The sequence below is a fragment of the Leptodactylus fuscus genome, chromosome 4, assembly GCF_031893055.1.
Source record: "Leptodactylus fuscus isolate aLepFus1 chromosome 4, aLepFus1.hap2, whole genome shotgun sequence".
NCBI lineage: Eukaryota > Metazoa > Chordata > Amphibia > Anura > Leptodactylidae > Leptodactylus > Leptodactylus fuscus.
Window position 1 is genome coordinate 178770758 of NC_134268.1, and position 16227 is coordinate 178786984.

A 16227-nucleotide genomic window follows, 5' to 3' on the forward strand; every position below is an offset into this window, starting at 1 on the left:
AAGTTATATCTGGGGAGTAAAGCGAATTTCCAAAGTCGTTTTAAAACAAATTTCACTTTCCTTGCAAAAATGATGAATTGTTATAGTGCGCCTTCCTTTACAAATCGGCAACAATGTTCACAGTGTCACATAAATCTCCGAGATAATCTTAAGTCACCACAAAACATTTTACAGAATGATAAATTGCGTAAGATTTCATTACATCTTAAATGTTTTTACATTATTTATAAGCACACTCATAAATGCTCATGCATATTGAAAGAGCTTATATATTGAAAAAGAAAATACCCAAAATACATAATGCATTGTTAGTCTATTCTTCACGGACGGCATTGCCACTACCAATTTTATGGCATGTCATTCATGCTTACATTCATTTGGATTAAAAGGTTTATTGAATGTCGTAACCCAGGGTGTTATATTAGGTTAGTTCGGTGTTTGACCTTAACTAAGATACCTTATTTTTTTCTATGTTATAGAAGAGTATTATCTTGGTAATATATAATTAATATACAAAAGAGGTAGGAACCCAGAGCAAGGATCAAACCGGGTCCTCCAGTTTTGGGGTTGTGCTTTGGCAACCAATACAAAAGAGCCTTTAGAGGCAAAACAAGTGTCGAAAGGTGAGCCTTCATGTCAACACTTTCCTTGATATAGGGGGTTTGGGACTGGGAAAAGGACATCATAGGCCTGGTGGGCCATATGTATTTGGTATAACTACAGTCTATCTGTTCCTTTTGGAATAGAAATACTAATTTGGCAATTAAATCCGCATCATGACAGTAGACTTATTAACTGATTCATGCATGATGTTAAGGCTGTTGCCCTCTAGAGGGCAGCATACAGAGTGCACTGTTCTCCTAATTACATCCTGGAGAACAAATTTGCATATTTTTTACCCAGAATCCCTAGAGGCGCAGGAATGACTTGTAAGTCTCCGTACTGCCTATGTAGGCACACACGCTCCCTGATGTGTACGATTATCCCCTGACCCTGGTCTATAGTCTCTCACTCTGCCAAATCAGTATCCCTGCGCTATGCTGAGGAGGTCCAAAAGACCGAAACAGCGGTGTCCATAGCTGGGAATCTGTTCCTTCTGGATTAGAAATACTAATTTGGCAATTAAATCTGCATCATGATAGTAGACTTATTAACTGAGTCATGCATGATGTGAAGGAGGCTGTCCTCTAGAGGGCGGCATACAGAGTGCACTGTTCTCCTAATTACTTCCTGGAGAATAGATTTGCATATTTTTTACTCAGAATCCCTAGCGGAGTAGGAATGACTTGTAAGTCTCCGTACTGCCTATGTAGGCACACACTCTCCCTGATGTGTACGATTATCCCCTGACTACAGTCTACCTAGTTCTCGAAGTTCACAGAATATGCAATAGTGTTCTGGTGAACAAGCCATAATAAATCGGCCCCAAAGTCTATGGGACTGGTGTAGATGGCGAGTATAATACTGAGATGTATCAGAGTTTGAATGGATTGGCTCTGAGCATGCCTGACAACTTCATTCAGAGTTTCTATTTGTGATCAGAAGTGGTTCGAATGATGAAAGTCATCCGATCAGTCACATATTAGCTGCAAATAGGTAACAGCTAACAAGCTATTCATTTCAGAGAAACCCTTTAAATAAGGACATGTTACTTATATAGAAATAGATAAACAGTATCAGCTTCTCTTATACTGACCTCAGTCACTGTAGCAGGTCATCTGTTTTTTTTTTTTTGTTGTTTTTTTGTCTCTATTTCCATCTCCCTGTTCCAAAAATCCATTTAATATATGGTCCCCAGATAGGGGACGTATCAGATATTAAACTGATACGAACAGATACTACACTTGATCTTAGCCAAAAGGCCGAGAATGTACTCAAACCTATTACAATTATTTTGGTAACGCAACGGTTTATGCAATATTCAACCACCAACTTAGAGTTAAAAATGGGAGAACCTCTGCTGATTCATTTCATCTGGAGTATAATAGGTGGAGGCCCAAGGGAGGTGTTAAAAAAACCAAAACATTAACACCCACCTTCCCTCAACTCTTCAGGCCCCTGAAAGACGCGAGGGAAAGTGAGTATTAATGTTTCTTTTATTTTACACCTCCCTTGGGCTCAGTCCTATTACACTCTTATGTCTGAAGAGACCACAGAGTATAATAATATGACGTAAATCATGTCACAGTGGCCATTTTAGTTCTCCTAAGGTGAATCACAAATCCCAAACAATTTGGAATATTTGTGAGCCAATTCGCCCCAATACTACTTAGGGTTTGTCCATTTGACAAAAATACATGTCACAAAAATCTGATATTTTCTTTTGCCCTGGAACCAGTGGCAGAAATTGACTCAGACTTGGTTTTCTGCCAAGGTTTGCAGCTTTGAAGTTGCACGGGACACATCTTAATAATTCGGGCAATGAGATTGCAATGGTTTCCATGTTGTTTTCAGTGCTGAAACTACAACAAGATAGGGTAGGCCTTGTCTTTTCCTTTTTAGCGTTGTTAAACAAGTAGATAGCAATAGATGTTTTTAAGTCCAATGTGGAAAACATGCTGGAATCATCATGAAAAAAGACAGTGTGAACATACCCTTAGAAACATCTATTTAACATTGGTAATAGATCATAACTTTTATGTACCCTTCTCCCTGAGACTTATTGTTCCCCATCCGGTTACGTGCAGATCATTTTAAAGGGATCCTATCATTCAGATCAAATTTTTGTCCCTAACACGTTGGAATAGCCTTAAGAAAGGCTATTCATCTCCTACCTTTAGATGTCTTCTCTGCGCTGCCGTTCCATAGAAATCCCAGTTTTTGTCGGTATGCAAATGAGCTCTCTTGCAGAACTTGGGGCGGACCCCAGCACTCAAACAGCATTGGGGGAGTCCCCAATTCTGCAAGAGAAATCTCCAGCGCCGCCTCCATCTTCTTCAGGAACAGCCTCTCTTTGCGTCTTCTTCCGGCGCTGGTTTCAAACTTTTAGGCCTCAGGTAGAGTTGACTGTGCATGTCTGTGGTACACAGTAAGCGGCCATTTTCTTGTGGCCTGTGGGCATGCGTAAGCAGCTCTGCCTGAGGCCTAGAAGTTTGAACCCAGTGCTGGAAGAAGATGCATGAACAGGCCATTCCTGAAGATGGAGGCGGCACTGGAGATTTCTCTCGCAGCATTGGGGACACCCCCAGTGCTGTTTGAGCGCTGGGGCCCACTCCCAGTGCTGCAAGAGAACTTATTTGCATACCAGCGAAAACTGTGATTTTTATGGAACGGCGGTGTGGAGAAGACATCTAAAGATAGGAGACAAATAGCCTTTCTTAAGGCTATTCCGACATGTTAGGGACAAAAAATTTGATCTGAATGATAGGATCCCTAATGCAAACATAAGCTATTGCCAGATAGTTGTGACTGAAAGAGTGGAAGCCATGACAATCACCATGACATATGACATACCTATGTTGAGACACACAGGGCAAAATCTGCATATTCTATCACATGGTTTCTATTACAAGTTAGTGCTTTGTTTTGCATGTAATGTTTTTGTAAATGCATATCATGGTTATGTCTACATTACAGTGACAAGGAGTGAGGAAAGCGAACTACAGCCCTTGCACTTGAGGTTGTGGGAATATTTACATTATGTCAACACGGTAGGCTGTACCTCCTTGGAGACACAGATGTAGAACTCGTAACTTGAATTGAAATCTGGATTTTGAACTACCTCAGCCCTCTACACAAGCCAACTTTTTCCCTATTTAGCCTCAGGCCTGCCATAAATTGTTGTCATGAGATATCTGTAACTGCTGAAAGAAACATACCTTGGAATCCTTATAAAAAAGGTCATTCTTTCCTATTCTCTAAGTTCTAAATCAGTTGATTGAAAGAAGTAGTCATGTGCAAGTGGATTTTTTCTTTAATAAAAAAAAAATATATATATATAACATATTAAAAGTTCTGGTTGGGTTATAATAGTGTATCTGGAATGTTACTTTATTGAAAATTACAGATATGAAACCTGAACGGTTGATAGATAAGATAAGATTGATAAGATAAGATAATAATTAATAGTCCCACTATGGGGAAATCCAGTGTGTTACAGCAGCATGGATAATACAGTAATATATTACAAGAAAGAACACATACAAGCTCATAGCAGATAGAAAGATACTAGGAGTCACAGCAACTAAAGGAAAAGAAGACTCAGGATCATTTAGTTCTCTGTGCGGAGTGATCTCCGCTTAGCCTAATGTAGATTATACAGCCTGACCACGGTTGGGAGGAAGGATCTCCGATAACGCGCCTTCTCATACTTGGGGACCCAAATCTTTTTTAAATAAAGTATGCAAATATCACTTCTTAGTTTCCTGAAAATATTGTCTATTTGCAAACCCATTTTAGTAATTCTATAGGACGATTTAATAGAGCGAGTCCCACATTTACAACCTCCACTTGTAATCTAGCCATAGTGCAGCTACAAAGAGTGTCTCTCTCTCTGGAGGACCCAGCCTGGACACATAAGCCAATTGTTTCAATGTTATGCTTCTTTTGCAATGTTGTTTAGTTGCATGGAATCAGAACAATTACTACCTGGTTCCTTGATTTTACAACTAACAGCTGGATGGGCAAACATCCAGGGCAACAGGGCAAACGGTGAAAATGTTATATAATATGCAACACCAACCACACCCCAGAAACTTTTCTCCATACTTAGGATGCATTGGCCAGTGATAACCAGACTACCTAAAGAGAAGTCAATGATGGTTTATTACCACCCCTGTGATCCGGACTGCTGTGTATACAGCATGCAATGAGCATTGTGTATACAGTAATGGAAGCCTCCATCTTCTAGCTACCTTCCAGTCTGATGGCTAGTAATCGCTGGGTGCTGTATGAGCTATTGGGTCCTAGGTTACTCCGATCAGCTGTATAGTGAGTGATGGGAGGTTTTATTCCTCCTGTAGATAGTGCTAATATATCAGCTACTGTTAAAGGGAAAGCTGAAAAAAATATCACCTTAAAATGCCCCAATGTATAGAATAAATAATAAAAAAAATGAAGGCAAAAAAGAAAAAAAGAAAAGAAAAAAAAGAATGCTACTACCATATCCAAATCATAGGTTCTATCCTGACCCCTGAGACACAAAATTATGTGTCACTTATATAACAATTACTGTAATGGTGAGGGAAAAAAGAATATTTTAGCAGCATTGCGTGCTAGAGAGAAACAAGGATTAAACATACAACAAACATAAAAACAAGGATTAAAAATCTTCCATTTCCAGACTGCCTTTGCAGACCACCTACACTCACCGGCCACTTTATTAGGTACACCTGTCCAACTACTCGTTAACACTTAATTTCTAATCAGCCAATCACATGGCGGCAACTCAGTGCATTTAGGCATGTAGACATGGTCAAGACAATCTCCTGCAGTTCAAACCGAGCATCAGTATGGGGAAGAAAGGTGATTTGAGTGCCTTTGAACGTGGCATGGTTGTTGGTGCCAGAAGGGCTGGTCTGAGTATTTCAGAAACTGCTGATCTACTGGGATTTTCACGCACAACCATCTCTAGGGTTTACAGAGAATGGTCCGAAAAAGAAAAAACATCCAGTGAGCGGCAGTTCTGTGGGCGGAAATGCGTTGATGATGCCAGAGGTCAGAGGAGAATGGCCAGACTGGTTCGAGCTGATAGAAAGGCAACAGTGACTCAAATAGCCACCTGTTACAACCAAGGTAGCCAGAAGAGCATCTCTGAACGCACAGTACGTCGAACTTTGAGGCAGATGGGCTACAGCAGCAGAAGACCACACCGGGTGCCACTCCTTTCAGCTAAGAACAGGAAACTGAGGCTACAATTTGCACAAGCTCATCGAAATTGGACAATTGAAGATTGGAAAAACGTTGCCTGGTCTGATGAGTCTCGATTTCTGCTGCAACATTCGGATGGTAGGGTCAGAATTTAGCGTCAACAACATGAAAGCATGGATCCATCCTGCCTTGTATCAACGGTTCAGGCTGGTGGTGGTGGTGTCATGGTGTGGGGAATATTTTCTTGGCACTCTTTGGGCCCCTTGGTACCAATTGAGCATCGTTGCAACGCCAAAGCCTACCTGAGTATTGTTGCTGACCATGTCCATCCCTTTATGACCACAATGTACCCAACATCTGATGGCTACTTTCAGCAGGATAATGCGCCATGTCATAAAGCTGGAATCATCTCAGACTGGTTTCTTGAACATGACAATGAGTTCACTGTACTCCAATGGCCTCCACAGTCACCAGATCTCAATCCAATAAAGCATCTTTGGGATGTGGTGGAACAGGAGATTCACATCATGGATGTGCAGCCGACAAATCTGCGGCAACTGTGTGATGCCATCATGTCAATATGGACCAAAATCTCTGAGGAATGCTTCCAGCACCTTGTTGAATCTATGCCACGAAGAATTGAGGCAGTCCTGAAGGCAAAAGGGGGTCCAACCCGTTACTAGCATGGTGTACCTAATAAAGTGGCCGGTGAGTGTATATCTGGTGTAGAAGTTTACAGGCAGTGTATGCTGTGTTGGAAATTGTGGACTAGAACAAGGTAAACCATTATACTAGTGCCTTGAGAATTCAATCAGAGATCATAACAATAGGGTGAGGGGAGTAACCCAAAGGAGAGATCAGTGGCCAAACAAGCACTTAGTCTTTGTCTCAGGTGGTTAAAAGTGTGGTATTTTTACTCAGCCAGTACCTGTAGGGGTCTCCATTTGTAAGGACTCCTTTATCTTATTGTATGCCCCCTGCTTGTTCATTATGGTATTGCAACTGCAAATTCTTCATGTTTTGTGTCTACCCTGTCCAGATTGGAGAAATTAACCTACCAGTGCTACTCAAGGAGATGAGGATACTCAAGGATAAGAGTGAACACATTTGCTAAACATTACCGTATATATATACACCATGATACACAATAATGAGATAAAATCCAACACGTGGGAACCACCAGGAATGTCTGTGTAGCTGGAATTCTATTTTTTAGCTAAATGTTTGAATAAGTAACACAATAATTCATATAGTCCTATTTTAATTCTCGATCTAGCGAGCTTACACAAAGTGTACATGTTGACTGAGTCCTCTTTAGCTTTACAAAATGTCCTGGCAACAGTCCTGCTGACCCCAGCGTTAAAAAATGCAATGCATAATAAACATGTGCACTGCCAGGCAATTATAATATAAAGAGTCTGTAAATCCATATGTTCCATCCTGAAGTACAAGCAAAAAAAAAATGTATATATATTTCACACAATCCAATTTCTGACTCATCCATTCCAAACTCCAAACATTCTCCGTAACCTTTGCGTCGCTCCCAAAAAGATATATCCTATTAAGAGATTTTGCACGTAAAAAAAAACAGGTGCTGAACATATTGAGCTTCCCATGCAAAGTATACATTGTTACCTTTGATTCATTAAAACTAATTTTCAGCAAAGCAAAGTAAATAGCCTCTATTATGTCTTTATCATCTCTTAACATCCTAACCCTTTGCATCGAGAAACGTCACTCTCTGACAGAGTAAGAAATGCATTTACATGGTTTAAACTCTTAAATTGTCTCTTTCAATTAATTTGCCATCATGGAGCAGTCTGGAAGCCATTACTCAGTAACTCTTCATTGTAATTGCTTGCAGCTGAGCATCTATTTCTTGGTAACATAAGAATGAAAGAGAACTCAGTTGGTAACAAGTGCAATTGATTCCATTTAGAAATCCCTTGGTGCCATGCCATGTTTGGCCTGCATGAGAGGAAACAAGAGGGGTTTTTTTGGGGCCAGGAAATGATTTGGCAGACATAAGATGGTTTGTATGTGGCTTGCCTTCACTTCTCAGCTGGTCCTTGTTAAAACTGAGACTCTGGGGCTCCTGCTTTTTTATGGTGTTTTTTTGGTTTCGAATAAGCACAATACATTTTTTGCTCACTAGTATTTAATCAAATAACAAATTGAAGTTTTCCTTCTACAGATTCTGCTACTTCCCAAACTACTTCCAACAGAACCCAAGGTATATATAAAAGACAGCCTGTTGTAATATTCTAATAAACTAAACATGTAGATGAAGATACATGGAAATTTAGAGCATACTAGCATAAAAACTTCTAAAAAAATGCAGCCAAGTAGCCCTAATGTATATTTGGAAATGTTCATTTTAAGAATTTGTAGGATTCTGTTTTTATTTAAACACTGTAATTTTTTTTTAATTTTTCAATGTAAGTAAATTCAGGCAACTTGTACAGAATCATCAAAACATATCAAAGTCTATATACAGCGCCGCACCTCCCATGAGGTGACCTGAAGCGACCGCTTCAGGTGGCGCTATGCCAGGGCCCCGGGGAGGGCGGTATTTTTGCTTACCCAAGCCAGTCCAGGACAAGCTGTTCTGGACTGGCTTAGCGTCACCATCACCGAGCGGTGGATTGGGGAGGCCCTGTGGACGCAGCGCTGCTCCAGCGGCCTCCCCTCACGCTCAGGCAGAGAGCAGGTCCTCTCCCTGCCTGCTCTCTGCCTGCCAACGTCACTCCGCCACGCCCCCTTTGCTCTGCCCCGCCCCCTTCGTTCCGCCACGGGGGGGGCTCTCTGACGTCTGCCTCAGGCGGCGAAAAAGGCAGGTTGACCCCTGTCTGTATAGCTCAATCTTGGACTTATTTCAGAAATAAACAATGGAAAATACTGTAGTATCTTCAGAAGGAGGTTAATAAAATATTCCATAGGCCAGTTTGGACACTGCAAACATCACACGAGGACCAGATCTCATTAAACTTGTCCTCTGAGTTGTGAAGTACTGATGTCAGGAATACCATAGTTCATACATCCACTATCCTAGACTAGGGTTCTAGTTGTGATGTTGGAACAGATCTCTTTCAGAGGAGGACAATGAGACACTTGGACGTGAAGGAGAAGTCTAGGATTCTGACTATTCAAATCTGTAGAAGGAACATTCGGAAGATAGTTTACTGAATCCAAGGGAATCAATAGATCAAAAAAGAGCAGAACTGTTAAATATTATCACTAGAAAAATTACAGGATCTGTCTGACAATGAAGAGTAGTTGTAACATCTCTGCCTGTTCGGGTCTCTGTGCAGGAGGCGTGTGCAGCTTAATAATTTGCTTACAGTTTTTAGTTTCACTGTGTGAACACGGCTCTAGTTCTTTAATTGAATTTGCACCACACCTGTCTTCTGCCCTTGTTGCCTCTGTCCATTAAGTGGTTAATTTCTGCCTTTCCCTGTGATTGACAGCCTGCCTTCCTATCAGGTTCTGGGCGGGTTCTTCCTCCCTGTTTAGTCTTGGCTCACATTCACACTGGTGCTTGCTATTGCCTTGTGCGTTCTTGCTTTTTTCTGTTGCTATTATTACTTGTATTCTAATCCTTGACCTCTGGCTTTCCCTATTGACTATTCTTTTGGACTTCGATTTGGCACTGTATTGCTCGACTGTTACTGACCCTTGGCTAGCTGATCTCCCTTTGTTGTTGTTCGTCTTGTCTGCGTTTTCTGTATCACACATATAGGTAGGGATCGTCTTCGAGTTGCCGCCTATTACGTAGGATAGGGCCTGGCAATAGGAAGGAACAGTGGGGGGCTTCAGCTTAGGGCTCACTGTCTCTTGTGCCCCGCCCCAGGGTTTCCAGCAGCTACTGGGGAATTGCTGTCCTAGCAATTCCATAACAGTAGTAGAATAAGTTATCTAAATCTTCCACAGTGCTAAGAGACAGATCCTGGGCACCCAAATGTCTTCAAAAAACTCACAAGGCTGATTTAAACCAGAGTAAAACAGAATGTGAATGTGAGTGAACGTTTCCAAGCCAAAAGGTCAATCCAAGAGGTATCATCAAAGCCAAAATCAGGAGACAAACAAATTTTCAGTAACAACCCAATGGTCAATAATATAGCAAATGAGCACAAATGATCATAGTTCAGAGCCTCGCTAAAGTACAAATTAATAGCAGGCACCTGGGTGGGCAGGAACAGAGTTTAAATATCCTTCCATAGATGCTGATTGGATCAGCTTAGAAGAGCTCTGAAAACTGGAGAAGCTTCATATGTTGGTATAGTAACTTTAAGGTTACAGCAGCTAGCTGTTTAGCACACTGAGGTTCCTAACAAGAACACAGTAATTAAACCATCACCCAATAAGCTGTGATTCACATGTGCAGATTTCTTTTTTTTTTTTTTTTTGTCCAAGTACTTACCATCTGGATGTATGAATTAGTTATTTTAGGTATTATATCATAATAAAATGTATGATATGAAACTGCTGGTACTGCTAACCAATGGTGGAGAAGAATTGTTCTCAAAACTGGAATAAAAACGTAAAACTGAAGTAAAAATATCCAAAAGTCCAAAAAGTCTAACAACTTTATTTTATTGAATGAAGTAGACATGACACATTTTTTATACCTTCCCTGGGTGTATCGTATTACAGACATCCTTCAAGTATAACCTATTCAGACAGTGTAGCAGGGTGTGAAGTCCTGTATGGCAGTTGAATGTAGTGGGGGTTAGACATGCCACCTATAAGCCATTTTGGTGTTTAGGAAGTGAAGGAGCTCAGTCAACCACTTGCAAAGGGCAAAGCAGATACATAGAGAACCATTTTTGAGTGCATACTATTAAGTCTTATCTAGGCCTTAAAGAGAACACAAAATGACACCGAGCAAACCAATGATAGTATAGTATTTTTGTATAACGATCTAATATAAAGACAAAAAAAGATTATTAGACCAGATAGCCTCTCACCTGCTCCGGCTGTGACAATTGCATTCACAACCACGTTTAGGGCTTTTCCATAATGGGCTGAAAGAGCAGATGGAGGGGGCAGCACGCCTTATATCCACCGGTAAACCAAAAGGAACCCGGGAACGACAATGGAGAAAGAAGAAAGAATATTGGCGGCGCTCACTGATCGAAAACAGGTCCTTTTATTGGAGAACAATAGGCACAACGCTAAAAACACCAAAGCGTTTTGGGCTCCACTTGGCCCTTGGACTTGCACTTGAGAAAGGGCCAAGTGGAGCCCGAAACGATTTGGTGTTTTTAGCATTGTACCTATTGTTCTCCAATAAAAGGACCTGTTTTCGATCAGTGAGCGCCACCAATATTCTTTCTTCTTTCTCCATTATCTAGGCCTTAAGCAGTCCAACAAAGTTATGAATAAAGGTAACGTGTAGAGAAAAATGACCTATTTTTCTGTCAAACATATTTCTAAAGAATTTTTGGTGATTTTTTTAGATTTTTTCCATGTTATTGTCTCAATATATAATATGATAAGACTTCCATGTTTATATTTTATGTCCACTGGCTAACACGGTACAAAGATATTTTTCCTTATGTAGATAAGACACAGAATCCACAAGTCACAATAGGTGATTTTATCTATCACCCTCAACCCCACCCGCTCCTGTAGTGCACAATGACCTCTGCACAGGTCATAGAGTATGCCTAGAAAATCTTGAAAGGTCATTTACAGACAGCACTTTCCCTATAAATCCTCCACCCTACAATGATAATGATGCTGTTTATAATGTCCAAGTCTACACAGCAGAGCTTACAAAATATTTATAGAATCCAGGATGTGTCAGCTTATTCTTTATGCCTTAGTGGCCAACATGAAAAATTGCATATTTGTTTTTTTGCATATAGATCAGTGTATATTTTTCTTTAAAAATGATACAATAGCTAACAAAATAAAATGTATAGCCATAAATCTGTTTTGAAATAAGCCTAGATTGTCATCGTCAGTACCGCATTTTCTTAAAATTTATCACATTCACTTTTATTCTGGGTTCAAAGCTCTTACGATAATTGAGATATACACTCACCGGCCACTTTATTAGGTACACCTGTCCAACTGCTCGTTAACACTTAATTTCTAATCAGCCAATCACATGGCGGCAACTCAGTGCATTTAGGCATGTAGACATGGTCAAGACAATCTCCTGCAGTTCAAACCGAGCATCAGTATGGGGAAGAAAGGTGATCTGAGTGCCTTTGAACGTGGCATGGTTGTTGGTGCCAGAAGGGCTGGTCTGAGTATTTCAGAAACTGCTGATCTACTGGGATTTTCACGCACAACCATCTCTAGGGTTTACAGAGAATGGTCCGAAAAAGAAAAAACATCCAGTGAGTGGCAGTTCTGTGGGCGGAAATGCGTTGTTGTTGAGGGGTTGTTGAGAGGTCAGAGGAGAATGGCCAGACTGGTTCGAGCTGATAGAAAGGCAACAGTGACTCAAATAGCCACCCGTTACAACCAAGGTAGCCAGAAGAGCATCTCTGAACGCACAGTACGTCAAACTTTGAGGCAGATGGGCTACAGCAGCAGAAGACCACACCGGGTGCCACTCCTTTCAGCTAAGAACAGGAAACTGAGGCTACAATTTGCACAAGCTCATCGAAATTGGACAATTGAAGATTGGAAAAACGTTGCCTGGTCTGATGAGTCTCGATTTCTGCTGCAACATTCGGATGGTAGGGTCAGAATTTGGCGTCAACAACATGAAAGCATGGATCCATCCTGCCTTGTATCAACGGTTCAGGCTGGTGGTGGTGGTGTCATGGTGTGGGGAATATTTTCTTGGCACTCTTTGGGCCCCTTGGTACCAATTGAGCATCGTTGCAACGCCAAAGCCTACCTGAGTATTGTTGCTGACCATGTCCATCCCTTTATGACCACAATGTACCCAACATCTGATGGCTACTTTCAGCAGGATAATGCGCCATGTCATAAAGCTGGAATCATCTCAGACTGGTTTCTTGAACATGACAATGAGTTCACTGTACTCCAATGGTCTCCACAGTCACCAGATCTCAATCCAATAGAGCATCTTTGGGATGTGGTGGAACGGGAGATTCGCATCATGGATGTGCAGCCGACAAATCTGCGGCAACTGTGTGATGCCATCATGTCAATATGGACCAAAATCTCTGAGGAATGCTTCCAGCACCTTGTTGAATCTATGCCACGAAGAATTGAGGCAGTTCTGAAGGCAAAAGGGGGTCCAACCCGTTACTAGCATGGTGTACCTAATAAAGTGGCCGGTGAGTGTATTTTCCACTCACATAAGGCCAAAAGAAACATAAAAAACTTTTCAGTCAATACAATACCAAACTAGCAGAATAAGACCAAGTCAGCATTGAGCATGTCTTCCACCAGGAGCATATGTTCATCTGTAATACACCTGTGTGCTGGTGGGAAAGAACTCCAGGTACGCACACCCTACGGTTCTGCAAGTTCTCAAGCCTGGAAGAAAAAAGGCAAAACATTTTTTCGAAAGTTTTATTGCTACTTCCAACTCATAGGAAACGAAAATTTATCAAGGTCTTCTGAAAACTTCAACTTTGCAGCCAAACCACTAGGCAAACCTGTGCCTGGTCTTGACTATTTTATGTTGATATGTGTAAACTTACTTTTCGCTTATTGAGCTTAGTTGGAAGTAGACAGGGAACCTCTTGTGCCTCTTTCCCTAAATATACACGAAGTCGGGCCTGTCTTGCATATCAAGTTTTGGATTTTGTTCTTGTTCTCTCTCCTTTGACCCATTCTGATTACTAGAAGCACAAGATTTATTGGATAGTGGACGGTACAGAAGAATGGTTATTACCACTTCACATATTCAACACAATGCAGTTGTAATACAAGTAATGGATCTTGGAAATGTTATTCTCAGCTGGAATCGGCTAATTTCTTAATGAATGATGTGGATATTGGAAGTAAAACTTACTTTTTTCAGATAACACACAGTATTGTAGTTCATTAAGGTAGCCTTCACACGATGTTACACTCTGCTCATTCTGAACGTAAAAATTCATTCAGAATGAGCGGGTAAAAAGCAGTGGTTCACAGAGGGGTGTCACGGGTCAGTATTGGGTGCTCTTCTTTTTAATATGTCGATTAATGACCTGATAGAGTCAAGGAAAACCCAAAAGTCAGAAAATTAGAATGATTAACCCAAATCAGCTGCAAATGCTTCCTAGTCGATTACATGAATCATTTGTGTGGGCAATGCGCGGCAAGCACACAGAGCCCATTATAGTCTATGGGGTCCGTGTGCTTTGACAGCTAACACAAAGCTCAAAATCACCTGACTAGACAGAGAAATATATGCTAAAGTTATGATTATTTATATCCATCACTAGGGAGTGCTTAGTAAATTACTGTCCACTCTTTTACTACTGTGTTTAATGCACAAACAGAATGCAGGCTCCCTCTACAGGTGACAGAAGGCCGTCAGAATTCCATCAATGAACTCTTTGTCTGTCTGTCTGACTGCTAAAATCCGATGTTATTAAATATATGAACACAGATTTTTGATTAATTAAAATTCGTAAAAAAAATAACAAAGTAAATAGTATTATTATGTCAATAATCCCTTTAAATGTATATTGTCATCTAGTCTATAGAATTCTATTCTAGCTTTCTCTTCTCCGTCATTACAAAAATAACAGAAATTTCTAGGTGATTAAAAGCATTAGCAATTCTTCTATCAAGCAACTCCAAACTTCACCCACGATTATATGGGCTCTGAATAAATGGGCTATATTGAGACCCCTTCTGATAGGCCATATTCTCTGCAGCAACAATAACATACCCTTTCACAGTCTGAAACTACTGATCCAAAGCCTGCTCAGTCACATTACAATCTGCAGCATTTACACCTCTCATCTTCTGCCAAATGCGTCTAAGACCTTTACTTTTGAAAAGATTTCGATTTAGCAGCAGCTGGGATTTCTGGATGCAGCACCTGTGAACTCCTGCTGTTCTCCTATTCATTTCCCAAAGCTGACAAATCAAAGCTCTGTTTAGTGAAAAACACAGGCTCTTTGGGATAGTTTTAGTAAAAAAAAAAATATAAAACCAACATGTCTCCATCCATATTTCTGTATTTTACTGTTCTGTATTTTATACCCTGCCATATTTAATTGGAAAACTGGAAAAACTCAAAAATTCCACTTCACATGAAAATTTACAAAAAAAAGCAAATACATCTGACACATACACTCTGTTAGCACTGTATTGGTTTGAATTGATATTCAGTGGATTCTGGATAAAAAATACTCACTAGTCTACCACCAAGCCCTCATAATTCTGGCAGAAGAACCCAGCTTTGCACAGGTATATTTCATTTTTGTTTATGTAGTGGCCCCATAAGAATTGCCCAGTTTTGCACTGGTCTACTTTGCATGTCGTTTGTGTGTTTCAAAAAATTTCTACTGTTTGCTGTTATCTGTGACATGCTCTGTCAGACTGGAGACAGACTTGGGTCTGGTGTAAGTTTTCATTAGCTTGTTCAAGTGTAGTTCTCCTTTTGGAGGCATGAGTAGTTTACAAATGTTTCAATTTATAAGAATGCCGACATCTAGTATGGCAGTCCAGTATAGGAACAGTCTATTTATGGCCGCATTGTTATGGAAAACTGGTAAATGAAATGTGAACTTATATTGGCTGCTACACGTCATATGACTGGATATTTAAGGACCTGCGAACTGCTACAGATTAAAAGAGGTCATAAGTAGGTTAGTTGCTGTGGAAACTTGGTGTAAAGCTGTGTGTATGTGAAGACTGAAGAACTTGTGAGTTTACATTGGTCCATAAGTGTCATGTGATCATGTGTATCTCAATTTGGATATCAATGAAAAACCTGTGATTGGTTGTTATGGAAACCTGGAGTAAGGCTGTATGTATGTAGCCTTGTGCAATAGTGTCATCCACAACGCCCTGCTCCTTTAATGATGACCTACAGCAGTGAAGAAAAATGGCTGGGAAACCTAGTTTGGGAAACCTTGTTAGGGAAACCTGGAGTAAAGCTGTGTGCATGTGAAGACTAAATGCCTACATGCTTCTATTGGCTGATAAGGGACATGTGACCGTGTGTTTTGCAGTTGGAATATGAGTGAAAGACTTGCAGGCTTCTATTGGTTAATGCAGGTAATTTTTTGTAAATACTGTATCTCAGGAATGGTACAACCTAGAGAACTGAGACCCGGTCTAAAACCTTCCTGACACCTGATGTACCTGTGTCCCAAATTTGGTGAAGATCGTTCCAGTCATTTGGTCGCACATAAAGAACAGACAGACAGACAGAAATATATTGTCTGGGCAACTAATTAAACAGTAATAATAAACTACCTATATGTGTGGCTTACTAACAGCCACACAAACAAACCAATAAGCACGATACAGTCTCACCAGACT

General features: G+C 40.6%; 1 pseudogene; it reads right to left on the bottom strand.

Moving 5' to 3' along the window:
• Positions 1-1661: 1661 nt before the first annotated feature.
• LOC142201658 (U2 spliceosomal RNA) lies at positions 1662-1874 on the bottom strand (annotated as a pseudogene).
• Between the last annotated feature and the right edge of the window lie 14353 nt (positions 1875-16227).